This window comes from Ostrea edulis, chromosome 3, assembly GCF_947568905.1.
Source record: "Ostrea edulis chromosome 3, xbOstEdul1.1, whole genome shotgun sequence".
Taxonomy (NCBI): domain Eukaryota; kingdom Metazoa; phylum Mollusca; class Bivalvia; order Ostreida; family Ostreidae; genus Ostrea; species Ostrea edulis.
The window spans coordinates 2,548,462-2,561,048 of NC_079166.1; the positions used below are offsets into that span (position 1 = coordinate 2,548,462).

General features: G+C 32.2%; 1 protein-coding gene across 8 annotated transcripts in view; it reads right to left on the reverse strand.

The window, feature by feature from the left end:
- LOC125674185 (tubby-related protein 4-like) overlaps positions 1-12,587 on the reverse strand; it is an 89,100-nt gene that overhangs the window by 69,238 nt on the left and 7,275 nt on the right. Inside the window, exons 2-5 of one of the 8 annotated variants that reach the window (XM_056159729.1) lie at positions 12,346-12,463; positions 10,760-10,864; positions 9,567-9,666; positions 8,764-9,068 (exon numbers count right to left, since the gene is read on the reverse strand). The exons of 1 other annotated variant lie outside the window; for it this stretch is intronic. The gene's annotated coding sequence lies outside the window, so the exon portion shown is untranslated. Of the gene's footprint in view, positions 1-8,763; positions 9,069-9,566; positions 9,667-10,759; positions 10,865-12,341; positions 12,464-12,587 lie in introns of all 8 variants that reach the window. 6 more of the 8 variants (XM_048911274.2, XM_048911275.2, XM_056159731.1 and 3 more) reach the window with 6 other exon arrangements.

Sequence of the window (12,587 nt, forward strand, 5' to 3'; positions counted from 1 at the left end):
TATTGACTGATTAGACATTAAACACACGTATCTATTGACTGATTAGACATTAAATACACGTATCTATTGACTGATTAGACATTAAATACATGTATCTATTGACTGATTAGACATTAAATACATGTATCTATTGACTGATTAGACATTAAACACATGTATCTATTGACTGATTAGACATTAAACACATGTATCTATTGACTGATTAGACATTAAATACATGTATCTATTGACTGATTAGACATTAAATACATGTATCTATTGACTGATTAGACATTAAATACATGTATCTATTGACTGATTAGACATTAAATACATGTATCTATTGACTGATTAGACATTAAATACATGTATCTATTGACTGATTAGACATTAAATACATGTATCTATTGACTGATTAGACATTAAATACATGTATCTATTGACTGATTAGACATTAAATACACGTATCTATTGACTGATTAGACATTAAATACATGTATATATTGACTGATTAGACATTAAACACATGTATATATTGACTGATTAGACATTAAATACATCTATCTATTGACTGATTAGACATTAAATACACGTATATATTGACTGATTAGACATTAAATACATGTATCTATTGACTGATTAGACATTAAATACATGTTTTATTACTTAATGTACTGTACATGTACATGTATGTATTGTGCTTTAATTTTGTCAAAGGAAAGTTTAAGTTAACAATTATTTTTAATCATTTAAATCATGTTTAAATGAAAGAAAACCTGAGCAGGCTCACATACCCCATGCTCCAACATTGCTTGACAATGTCTCTCATAATGAATGGTAATGTTTTGTCATTTTCAGTCGTAATTGTTCAGGCCAATTTAAAATGTACACAAATCCTAATCTGCAAGTCAATACTGCCCCATAAAAAAAAATTTAAGAGAGTTCTGATTTTTTGTTTTCATTGTTTTGTTGTTGTCTTTTTTGTAGTTTTTTTTTTTCTCCCATTAGATAAATGATATCAGTGATGCTTTCTCTGTTCATTTGATTTTTGATATTTTATCCGATTAAAATATCATATTTCCTAGCGCAATTTCTATACAGGGCAAAAGCTGTTACAAATATATTTTTTTATGCAACAGAAATGGGATATGAATTATTCATAATAACATCACAAAAATTACCACTTTCCATTTTCCATCGTTCAACCATGAAATTATTTTTCGTTTTTGGGAATCAAAAAAATCTGACAGGCATAAATAAAACAAATTTCTTGCATCATTATTTCTCTGATAATTACAAGCTACATCACAGCCATAAATCACAACTTCTATTTACAATTATATTTTCACTCCCTTTAAAAGCGGTTTTATGTAACACTAATTTCCTAAAAACATTCCATAGATATATTACTTGTAGTGCATGCTCTGAATATTTCTTCATTTTTCATGAGAGAAAAAAATTTCAATTCCATATTGGATTTGTGTCTGTTTTGCACAGCTAATCGTGACACATACAATTTGTGTTCATCTAAGCAAATGACATATTTCCCGTAACACGTCTTTATATGGGGTCAGCACCTTCTCCGCCTCCCCGCGTGCCTACAGCAGCATGTCTAATCCATAAATGTAACAAAATTAATTCCCATCCTACACTAAACTATGACTAGGCGTCAATTATTCATGAAATATTGATGAAATATGGAAGTTTTAGCAGTATACCGGTAAGTATACAAAATGGGAACAGGGATATAATTCCAGAAATTTAAAACAAAGAGATTGACTTCAAAGGCAACTAAAAAGGAGAGTAATAAAACTGTGGAAGAACCTAGCTCCGCAAACCTGCAAAAATGGAATTGTAATGAACGACAAAATGGAGACAACATGATAAGCGTTACTTATACACTGACTTTAATAGCACTGTCAATGAACATGTGATAATTCGAGATGCCAGTCAGCAAAGTATTTGTTTAATTTTACTAATTCCTAACTATTACAATATTGAAGTTTTTTTTTTTTTTAAAAATCAAGCTCTAAGTAAATCTCCCCTTTAACAATTTTGAAAAAGCACTATCTGAATTAGTCTATCATGAATGAGAATTTTTTTTTGTCACGCAAGTTCAAAATATCTCCGGGTGACAACTAATAGGAATTTATCATTGCAACAAAAGTAAAAAAAAGTGCTGTGTATGAATAAGATGTCTCTGGAAATGCCAGTAATGGCAGACATTTAAATACAGACAGGGATCCCACCCCCCTCCCTCCTCTCTACGCTGTAATTGATAGCAACCCATTCCCATTTATGGAGATCTTCTGACTGTAGAGATTTCATTTGAAGTCCTGGGCTTACCAGTGCCTTAATAGGTGCCAACAGACCAGAGAGTGTTTTCAATGAATTATGTGAGAGTATTCGCATTCTGAAACAATTTAATTTCATCTGTAAAACGCAATTTGATTGGTTCGTTCGAATTTTCAACATTGTTCATACCGTATATAAAATAAGTTGCCTTTAAGTTGCACCATAGGACATGCTAGGAATGATGTCACAATGTGTTTGGCTCTTCTGTTTCCATTTTGTTGCTATGGCAATATTAATGCTCCGCATCATGTAAAATCCATATTTTCTTTAGAATTATTCATCCAATGCGTTTTAATAAATCAAATACATAAAGAATTAAAGTTTAACATCATTTCTACTCACTTTATACAATATTAAAGTAAGATGGGACAGTAAATTTGCACTTTTTTAAATAAACTGTTTTGTGGTTTATATAATGCATAAACAGGTTTAATTTACTTTATACATCTTATGAGCAAAAATTAATTACTTTCAATCCTGTAGAGAATTGAGGCTGGAAACACAAGGTATCAACTTATTCAAAATCTGAACAATCTGATTAGCTAAGTAGTTGAATATGCTGATCAATGCTTAAGTACATAATGCACTACTTACACTCTGAGAATTTGATTTTAATAAATGTTACTTTCTCTTAAATTTTACACATTGATTTTACATAAAATGTTTCCAAGTGCAATTTATATATCAATATTTGATTAGTTGATTGGCAATAGACAGTTCATATCGTATAAATAAGAGGAATAGCTATCAATGATGTAATGCAGATGAAATTTCACTGCATTCCTGTAACTGCTTTCAGACACATTAGACTTGATTTGAAATTGAGTCACATTTTTTATAAATCTTCTCAAGTGCACTTATAAAGCGTAAACTGCCAATAACACAGAAGATGCCTCTCTAAATGGCTGAATTTAGCACCAATCCTGCTAAAACTGCTTTTTTTTCTTTTTTTCTTCTTTTTTTTTGGAGGGGAGGGGGGGGGGCAAATTTTATTTATCTTCTTTCATTGTAGTTTTTTTCTTCTTTCAATAGCAAAATCTGTCATTTGATACACGCATGCATAATGGAATCTGTAAGGTAAAATTCAATCATTTTATTTTCATCAAAACACGCTACCATCAGTTACTATTCAACTGTATGTGTCGAAGGAACAAGTTCGCAGCATTATCCAATTAACTGAAGGTGTGTCAATTTTACGACAACTCGCAACTTGAGACAAATTTAGCAATTTGTCCATACACTATGGGTATAGATATTTAGCAAGAGCTAATTCTTTATAATTCAAAGAAAGATAGCTATTACCTCTGACGTGGAATAAATATCTGAGATATCCAATTCTTAATTCAGCGATCCCTGACCATTGTCGCTAATAATGCCAAATTTAAATGCTCACTAGAGACTCTACTTTTACGGTAACAGCTATAGACCAATGGTTTGGTCGGAGCAGATTCATCTTCTTATACTTGTGGTACGTTTTATATAAATTGCAGTTTAGAATTTCCGATATTTATATTCTATTATATATACTTGCTAAACACTGTAACAATGTTTAATTTGTGCGTGGCTCTTCTACAGTAATTACAGCAAGTCTTAAATTATCTTACATGTACCCTTAAAGTTTTAGTTTATTTACTGTATTCATAACTGTTGATCTATATTTCATTCAAAAGATGGTAATCACTGCAGTGTCTATATATGAAATTTCCTTACTAATGCTATCAATTTCTACAGAAAAGTTAATTAATATTCATATTTGAAGAATAGCATGTAAATGTTTGTACATAATATTCAATTATTATTCATTGTACATAAAGTTTTATGGAAATAGCCATCTGATTGGTTTATTATTGGTCATAATTATCGTCTTTCTCTGGAATAAAAACTGCATCCCGCTTTCAGCAATAATTGCTTGTGATGTCACAGTCTAATTATCAAGAAATTCAAATTATATCAAAGTAAAGAATTTTGTTGTAAATGGAAATATTTGAAAATAAATGTTAGCTCAGTATAATAATTAAGTAATTCATAACAAGATGATTTATAAGAGCTTTCTTTTTAGTTGTCCAATGAAAACCCACAACTCTTATCACACTAGGTCCTGCACCTTAACTGTAAACAAAGATAGCTGACGAGGAATTTGTTTGACAAGCACTAGTAGCCAGTTCTGGTGTTCTGATTTAAATATTTAATCAAATTAACATTCTCTCACTCAATATGATGATTTAGCTATACCCTTAAAAATAATATTATAATTGTAGGGTTAGCTAAATTCTCCTATTGATGTCAATAATTGTATATAATGCACCTCCCATAATTTTGCAATAAATACATGTCATCCTAGAAAAGTGGGTGCTGTGTATCTCTGTGTTGTATGGTTGAAAATTAATATTACCATAAAAATCGTGGACAGATACACAGAAAGAAGTAATCCAAGCATCTCTTCTCCGCTTCACAAGAGTGAGAAACAAGCAGCATGAAAGCAAACAAAGACATCCCAACTACTTCACCTAGACATCAAATGATCAAGACTCCTTGGTACCAGTCTGATGCATTTAAACCATGCACAATTATACCGTTTTTCAGACTGATTCAAATCATGTGCATTTATATCATATTGTATCACATCACCATGAATTGCAACCAACCTCCACTATAAACCTTTTGTGCACTTCCTCTTTGGGTGTTTGTCATGGAAATCATGTTCGTTTAGCTTTTCAAACTTGCTACATGGAATTTTTTTTTCTCTCAAAAGCCCTTATAATGGCCAATTAATTGTTCAGAAATGAGAGCTATTGTGCTCACAAAGAGAAAATCAATCAGACCAAAAGAAAAACGAGCACTCAGATGTACCAAGAAACATGGAAACTTCTGATATAAAAGAAGAACAAGAGGCCCATGGGACACAATGTTCACCTGATCGAGTCACCTCGGTCCTGCTGTTCTTGACGTTTTTCAAAAAGATCTTTACAATCTTTAATCCTAATGACAAATTTCCACCGTATTATATGACCCCCAATCTTGCCACATGGGGTTGTGTTTTAACTGAACTTTAATCCAAACAAACATGGGGATATCTCAAAATCAATTTAACTGACATGGCCTCGCTGATCTTGGAGGACTTTTTAAAAAGATTGTGCCCCCTGACCCTACTCTCGAGGGCCATGATTTTAACAATTACATGATTGTATGAATCTGCACTCATTAAAGAAGCTTTCACATAATTTTTTGTTTTCTTTTCTGGCCCAGTAGTTCTTGAGAAGAATTTTGAATAATGCCACCATATTTTCACTATTTCTTAATTATCTCCCCTTTGTAAAGGATGTGACCCTCCATTTGAACAATTTTGAATCCCTTTCATTCACCATGGAAATTATGGCAATCAAGTTTGCTTGAAATTCTCACCTGGCTTTGTGGTTCTGGAGAAAAAGTCAAAAATACATAAAGTTTATGGACAGACAGATGGACAACAGGCGATCAGTCAAGCTCACTTGAATTTACAGCTCAGGTGAGCTAAAGATGTGGAGATACATACCCGTTATAGAGCAAGCATCATGACGTGATTTGCTGTGTGTTTTATTGTCATTCAATTACGTTAGATTGCTACATGATAATAATGGCCGACTTCCTTTCAAAACACAAATGCAAAAATATATTTTTATGTCTTGTAGAATACTGTCTGGCAGAATAGATCAGTTAATTAAATACTGAGCTGGTCATTTACTCTGCTGATCATGAGTCTGGAGTCCTGCAGGGATCTTATAGTTTTCCGCGATGAAATTTCACAAACAATTACATTTTGCAGCCTCCAATTTCAAAATATGAATATAAATAGCTCACATCTCTCTTATATTTTCATCCACAATAATTTCCTTGGTGTGTTATATCACTTTATGAGTAAAATATCATGAAGTGTAAGAATGCATTTGGTCATGCTTACAAGAATTAATCCAGATCCCCCCCCCCCTCCCCAAAAAAGCTGTCAACCCCTAGCAATGTTTTTCAGGGGGGGGGGGGGTCTCAACCTTCTCCTCAGGGTCTAATATTCAGGACTAAGTTTCGCAAAACTGATTTTAAGATCTGTCATAAGATAATTTATAAGAGTGTCTTAAGATTTCACTTATGACAATCATAAGATACCACAGCATACTATTTCACAAAACTATCTTAACTTTGAGAAATCTTAAGATATATATATAAATAGGTAGATCTTAGGATGTTATTAATTTATATACTTGTTACATTGTAAAACACAGGGTTTCATTTATTATCTTTTAACTTCTACTTGAAAGATAAGTACATAAACAAATTTGGAAGTTGAAATATGATTTTAGTGATTATGGCTTAATCATAAAATTTAATACATTTGTATTTTTTTTTTTCAATTAAAGTTACATTATCATGATTTTACGCTATTTTGATTTCAGAGTTTGATTTTTACACTCGGTTAATGCGTACCATTTTACGCTATTTTGTATTTCAGAGTTTAATTTTTACACTCGGTTAATGCGTACCATTTTACGCTATTTTGTATTTCAGAGTTTAATTTTTACACTCGGTTAATGCGTACCATTTTACGCTATTTTGATTTCAGAGTTTAATTTTTACACTCAGTTAATGCGTACCATTTGATTACAGAAAGAGTAACACAAAAAAAAAAAAGAACTGAATGATACCTTTATATAAATATCTACTGTCAAAAAATACACATGAAATTTAAATTCTTTTATCTACCACTGCTTTGGTGTCTACAAACAATAAATGAATGGTATTCGAATGAGTTCACTTGTGACCACCGGTACAAAGTCTGCACATTCAGATAATCGGTGTCACAAGATTCAGCATGTCTAGGAAACCCTGTCAGAATCTTTTTAGTTGCTGTTAGGAAAGACATTTTGTTTTCAAAACAGCTAGCTAGAACACTACACAGTTCCCAAAGCTCTGAAGAAGGAAATGGGAAGATGTCACTTCTAATGTCAATACCGGTACTTTGACAGATTATGTCAGGTCAGGGGATGAAATGAAGAAAACGTTGACATGTCTAAGCAGCAAAAGTAAGAAAATGTGGGCGTGGGACTAGAGATAACAAAAAAAAGACAGAATGAATGTTAACAACACCCCCCCCCCCACCCCGGCTGGAGCTACCCTAAGAGATTTTGAAATCTAACATTTTGAAGTAATGATATATTTATAATTAACAAAAATAAAAATCAACTCTGATCGAGTCAACAATGCTTCAAATAAAAAATACTAACTATTAATAAATTGTCTTTTTACTATATTTTTTTTATACACCATTTTGGGGATTTTCTTCCATCGCATGAGATAGGTGCATAACACTTAATGCTGCACAAGATAAAGCATCACTATTTTTCTTCGTTATTAATTCATGAAAAAGGATTATCGACCTAGAAAAAATTGATTTCACGGTACTATAGTTTATATCTAAGTATGTCAAGCATATTGGTCAGCATTTATTGCTAATAAAAGACTAAATTTATAGAACAGTGGTTGTGTTTTAATCAAAAGTTAAAAAATCAAGGTTATTAAAAACATTTTATGACCAATCACCTGCAGATCTTGGCCTAATTAATTTTAGAAATTACAAACCTTACACAAATTTTAAAAATTACACGAACATTCCTCCTTTTGATATTAATGCTCAGCTGTGTTTCTAATGTTATTGGTGTTACACACTTATTTTCTCATACGTCATTACCAAAATATTTTCACATTTCCCATTACATGAAATTTGTTGTGTTTTAAATATCATTCTTTTCCCAATTAAATTTTACTATAAATTCTTCTGCATCTAATAATTAATATTATATATATTATATATATATATATACGTGTTTACTATAAATTCTTCTCTATCTAATAATTAATATATATATATATATGCGTTTACTATAAAAACTTCTGTATCTAATAATTAATATATATATATATACGTATTTACTCACATATTGTTTTGTTGTCAGCAGGCGGAAAGCTTTAACTATATAATTTTCATCGTAAACGCATCAAAACAATTGGAACCATCATTTTTCAGAAAGTATACCATGCAATTGCAAAACAAGTTTCCTTAAATTAATCAGAACCTGAGCCACGTATATATTCAATATAGTACATGAAATGAAATAATTTCTATTCAAATCACTTCTGACCGATGCATCTCATTTCTCTAACACTAATGAGTTACTAATACATTAATGTTCTATGATTCAACAAGTTTGCAGTTCAGCTGAATAGCCTGTTCAAGAATTAATGAGCTAGAACTACAATCTTTCAGAGATCAAATACAAAAATTTCTGAAATCCCAGAAATAAAATTCTAGATCACATATTTAGTCTAAACAATAGATTCAACAACACATATACTGTACTAATAACTGAGGAATTCAGTGAAAGAATACAAAAAAAATCTTACAGAACAAGCACCGGAAATCTCTGGGGAGGGAAAATCCAGTATTATTCCATATTTGGAGATTTGATTCAATACAGGACCATCGCTCTGGAGTAGCCTCTGATCAAAACACGTTGTATTCTGACACCGCACGTGGATTGGTGAACGAGAGTCGGTACCGATGTGACCGTCAGTGAGCGTATATCAGTCTGTGTAACCAATGCAGTCTATGATTCTCTCTGCTGTTTTCCTCCAAGTCAACTACCAGCAAAAATCAATAGACATTCTCTGACTCACAAACAAGACCAATGTTGCTTAAACTCTGCAAGCTGAAATGACAATACCACAGAGTTGTTGGGGGCAGGAAGAAAAAAAGACACCAAAAAAAAAATGTTATTAAAGATGACAGCCTAGTAAAAACACAATTTTCGCCTAGAATAAATCTAAAGAGAAAGGGAAATTAGGCAATTAATTCTAAAAAGCCTGAATATATCAATTGCTTTTCAACAAGGGCTAATCAGCAGGAAAAAGAAAACATACTACATCAATATTGAGGCATTTTTTCCTCACCAAAATGGTAAAATTGACATTCAAATTTGTTACAAAATTTGTGATTAATAAAAATATCAGTGTTATAAACCAATCTCTGTTCTTAGTAACGCTTTATTCCGTCTTCAAGCCATTAGGTTGAAACTGTTTTCACGACAGTGACTACACATATATCCATTAATGCACAGAAGAAATACGACGAAATCATTCAAAAGAGTATGGATTATTTTTTTTTTTCCTCTTTCAATTTGAATACATAATATGGCAAGCAATCTTACCAATTGATATTCTTACTCCATGCATACTCATCATCCCAAGCCATTTTTCTTCATTATTACTGAAGGAATTTTTTTTTTTTTTTTCATCACCAAATTAAACCTGAAAAGAAATTAAAGTATGGTAAATCTGAACTTAAAATCTAAAAACTTATGGAGAAAATTAATTTCATCCACTCATGCAACTGAAATGATTAATTATTAAAATTGTTAATCATCAATCATAAGGTTACAGAAATCAGTAAACATCAATTATGAAAATTAATTGTCATAATTCAATTTAGGACCAAAAAACAATAGGAAGTCCATAAAACCGATTATCCAATTCAGAAATTATTAATTCTAAATGTTCGAAATCTTCTAAATTACTTCAAATCAATTAAAACGTCATTTTCATTAACAAATAGTCATTTAAAACCAACAATAATCCTGTTCTGGCTCATTGAGTTTTACTGCCATCCCAGGGTTGTGAATACAATCAATCACACCAAATATTTCCAAGTTCTGAAATAATGCCGTGTTCAATAAATATATACCCTGTGCTAACTAATTACAAACACAAAACTCAAACCCTCAACAATATTACTGTCATTAAATTTGCCAAAGTTTGGGGAAAATGAAAAAAATATCTTATTATCCATTGGTCAGGCTATTATTGCTAACTAATTTTGCTTTTTTTTTTTTAAAAATATGTTGTTAGCACGACATCTTACTAACTGTAATGGGAAAATTGGATGGCGCGCTTTATAAATTTTTTAAAGGGAAGGTAAAAATCCAGAATTAGCTTTCTCCTTCTTTATTTTTGTTTCTTCGTCTTTCTTTTTATCGACGTCTACTACTTGCCACTGTTTTCTCGACATTTTCACACCAGTTTAGTGTGAAACTTCACAGCAGAAGACAAACATGGCCTCATAACTCTGACAGGCAAGTATGAAAACTAGAGAGAAATGAAAGTTTAATGCTTTACTCAGCTTTAAGCAATTTTTTTTTTTTTTTTTTTTTTTTTTTTTTTTTTTTACAAATTTCTCAATAATTAGTGATTCAGAGAGAGCAAGCTGTTCTTAGCCTTCGACAACCTGGATCCACCACCAGCATCCCCCCCCCGCCCTCCATCCCCCCACGAGCCCCACATCTCCATCAGTCAAAAAGAATTATAATATATGAAGTACAGAAATGTCAAGTAAATGTAATTACACCTATAGCTTTAATGGACACATCACTTTACACAGTAGACAATATATTTCTCGTCTCTCATGTGTTGACATGTGATTCCCCAATAGCCAATCAGCTGAGGAAATATTCTGAATGAAACAAAATATACACCTTAATTGACCTTCAAGTTCACAGACCTTCAAAGAACAAAATCAATACGATTCATTTCATCAATATATTGGCTCATCGAATGCAATGCTTTAACTCCCAGTGGATTATGAATCCGGAAATATCAGTAACACCACTAATTTGTTAAGCAATGAAGGTTTGCTTTTTTATTGGATACTTCCAGCTTATTGGCTGGGTGTGTTGTTTGCGTTCTCTTTCATGACAAGTTATTTGTACTATACTATACTGTACTACGTAACTTAAGGATGCAAAATCGAGTCATCGTGCGACTCGAGAGAGATACAATTTAACACAGAGCGTGAAGTATAACGCACAAAAGAAAATTACACGGCGTACACTTCTCCGCTAAATCTACGACTGAAATAAAAGTTGAAAGGTGATCCGAGAACTAAAATAGACGTACTTTATCCTAATCAGTCAAAACGTTGACTACAGGGGATCGTATTCCTGTTTTCCCTCGATAATGTTAATCTAGAGGCAATGAAACTTGTCCTTTGGACTATATATATTATCATATTCTGTAAGCATCTCACGAATTTACAATCTGAATGATGAATGAGAACACTTAATTAACACCATCCTCAATAATCTCTCTCCGAGTTTGATGATCAAAACAAAATTTATGTGTTGAAGAAAAAATCACAAGATTGAGTGCATTCCCTGGCTTTTTATTCAGAAATAAATGTCTAGTCTGTACGTATTACAGAGATATAAAAACAATAAGGTAATATGCATAATCTGATCGCCAGCTATGTAGAAATTACTCCATGTTTTTATATCTCTTAGATGATACAAAGTTGAGGGTTTGTATCTTAATTCACAAGTCAAGGATTATTATTTCGTTACCTCGCACTAACCTTGACATCAGTCGCTATATAAAAGTTGGGCTCATTAGACCATTACGCAATCAACTATATAATAAATAAAATATCCAATGAAATCACTGTTTAATATGGTGTACATGGATACAAATGATGCGATCTCATACTGCTGTATTGATAAACACGTGCAGTTGTAATATTTACACAACTAATTACGTTTACTGATAGTTATTAGTAGATCAAATTTGGAAACCTTCAATATTGCTTAAACGATTGAAATAGCCATAACTGTAGGTATCAATACACGTATTTTTATTTGAATCTCGCGCTTCGCGTTGTTATAAATAGAACCACATTCTCATTGGTTCCTACTCTTTTGTGGAAACAATCAGAACAAGCCCAACTTTTTGATAGTCACTGATGTCAAGGGTTAGTGCGAGGTTACGAATCAATAACCCTTGACTTGTGAAGATGCTAAAATATGAACAATATAATATTCCCCTTTCAATAGAGAATTTCTATGTAAGAAAAACTTTTTCAACAGGTTCATTTTCTAAGTCAATTGATAATAATGCTCTAACCACTGAGCTACCCATACCAATATCCACAGTCCTACCTACATTAAATTTCCTCCCTCCTTAATTTGTCTTCATCCTCGAAGACACACAACCCAGATTCCTCAAGGCAGGATTTCCAACTGAAGTCCAGGGCTGGTCAACGGCACTTAGTGAAATATGTCTAGAAAAATGGAAAATTTAAGTCTGGACCGTGAATCAAAGCCTGGGCCCCTGCATTCCTATTCAGGTGCTCAACCCACTGAGCTCTCCAGGTCTGTATAGCCCTAACTACTACAATATTAATC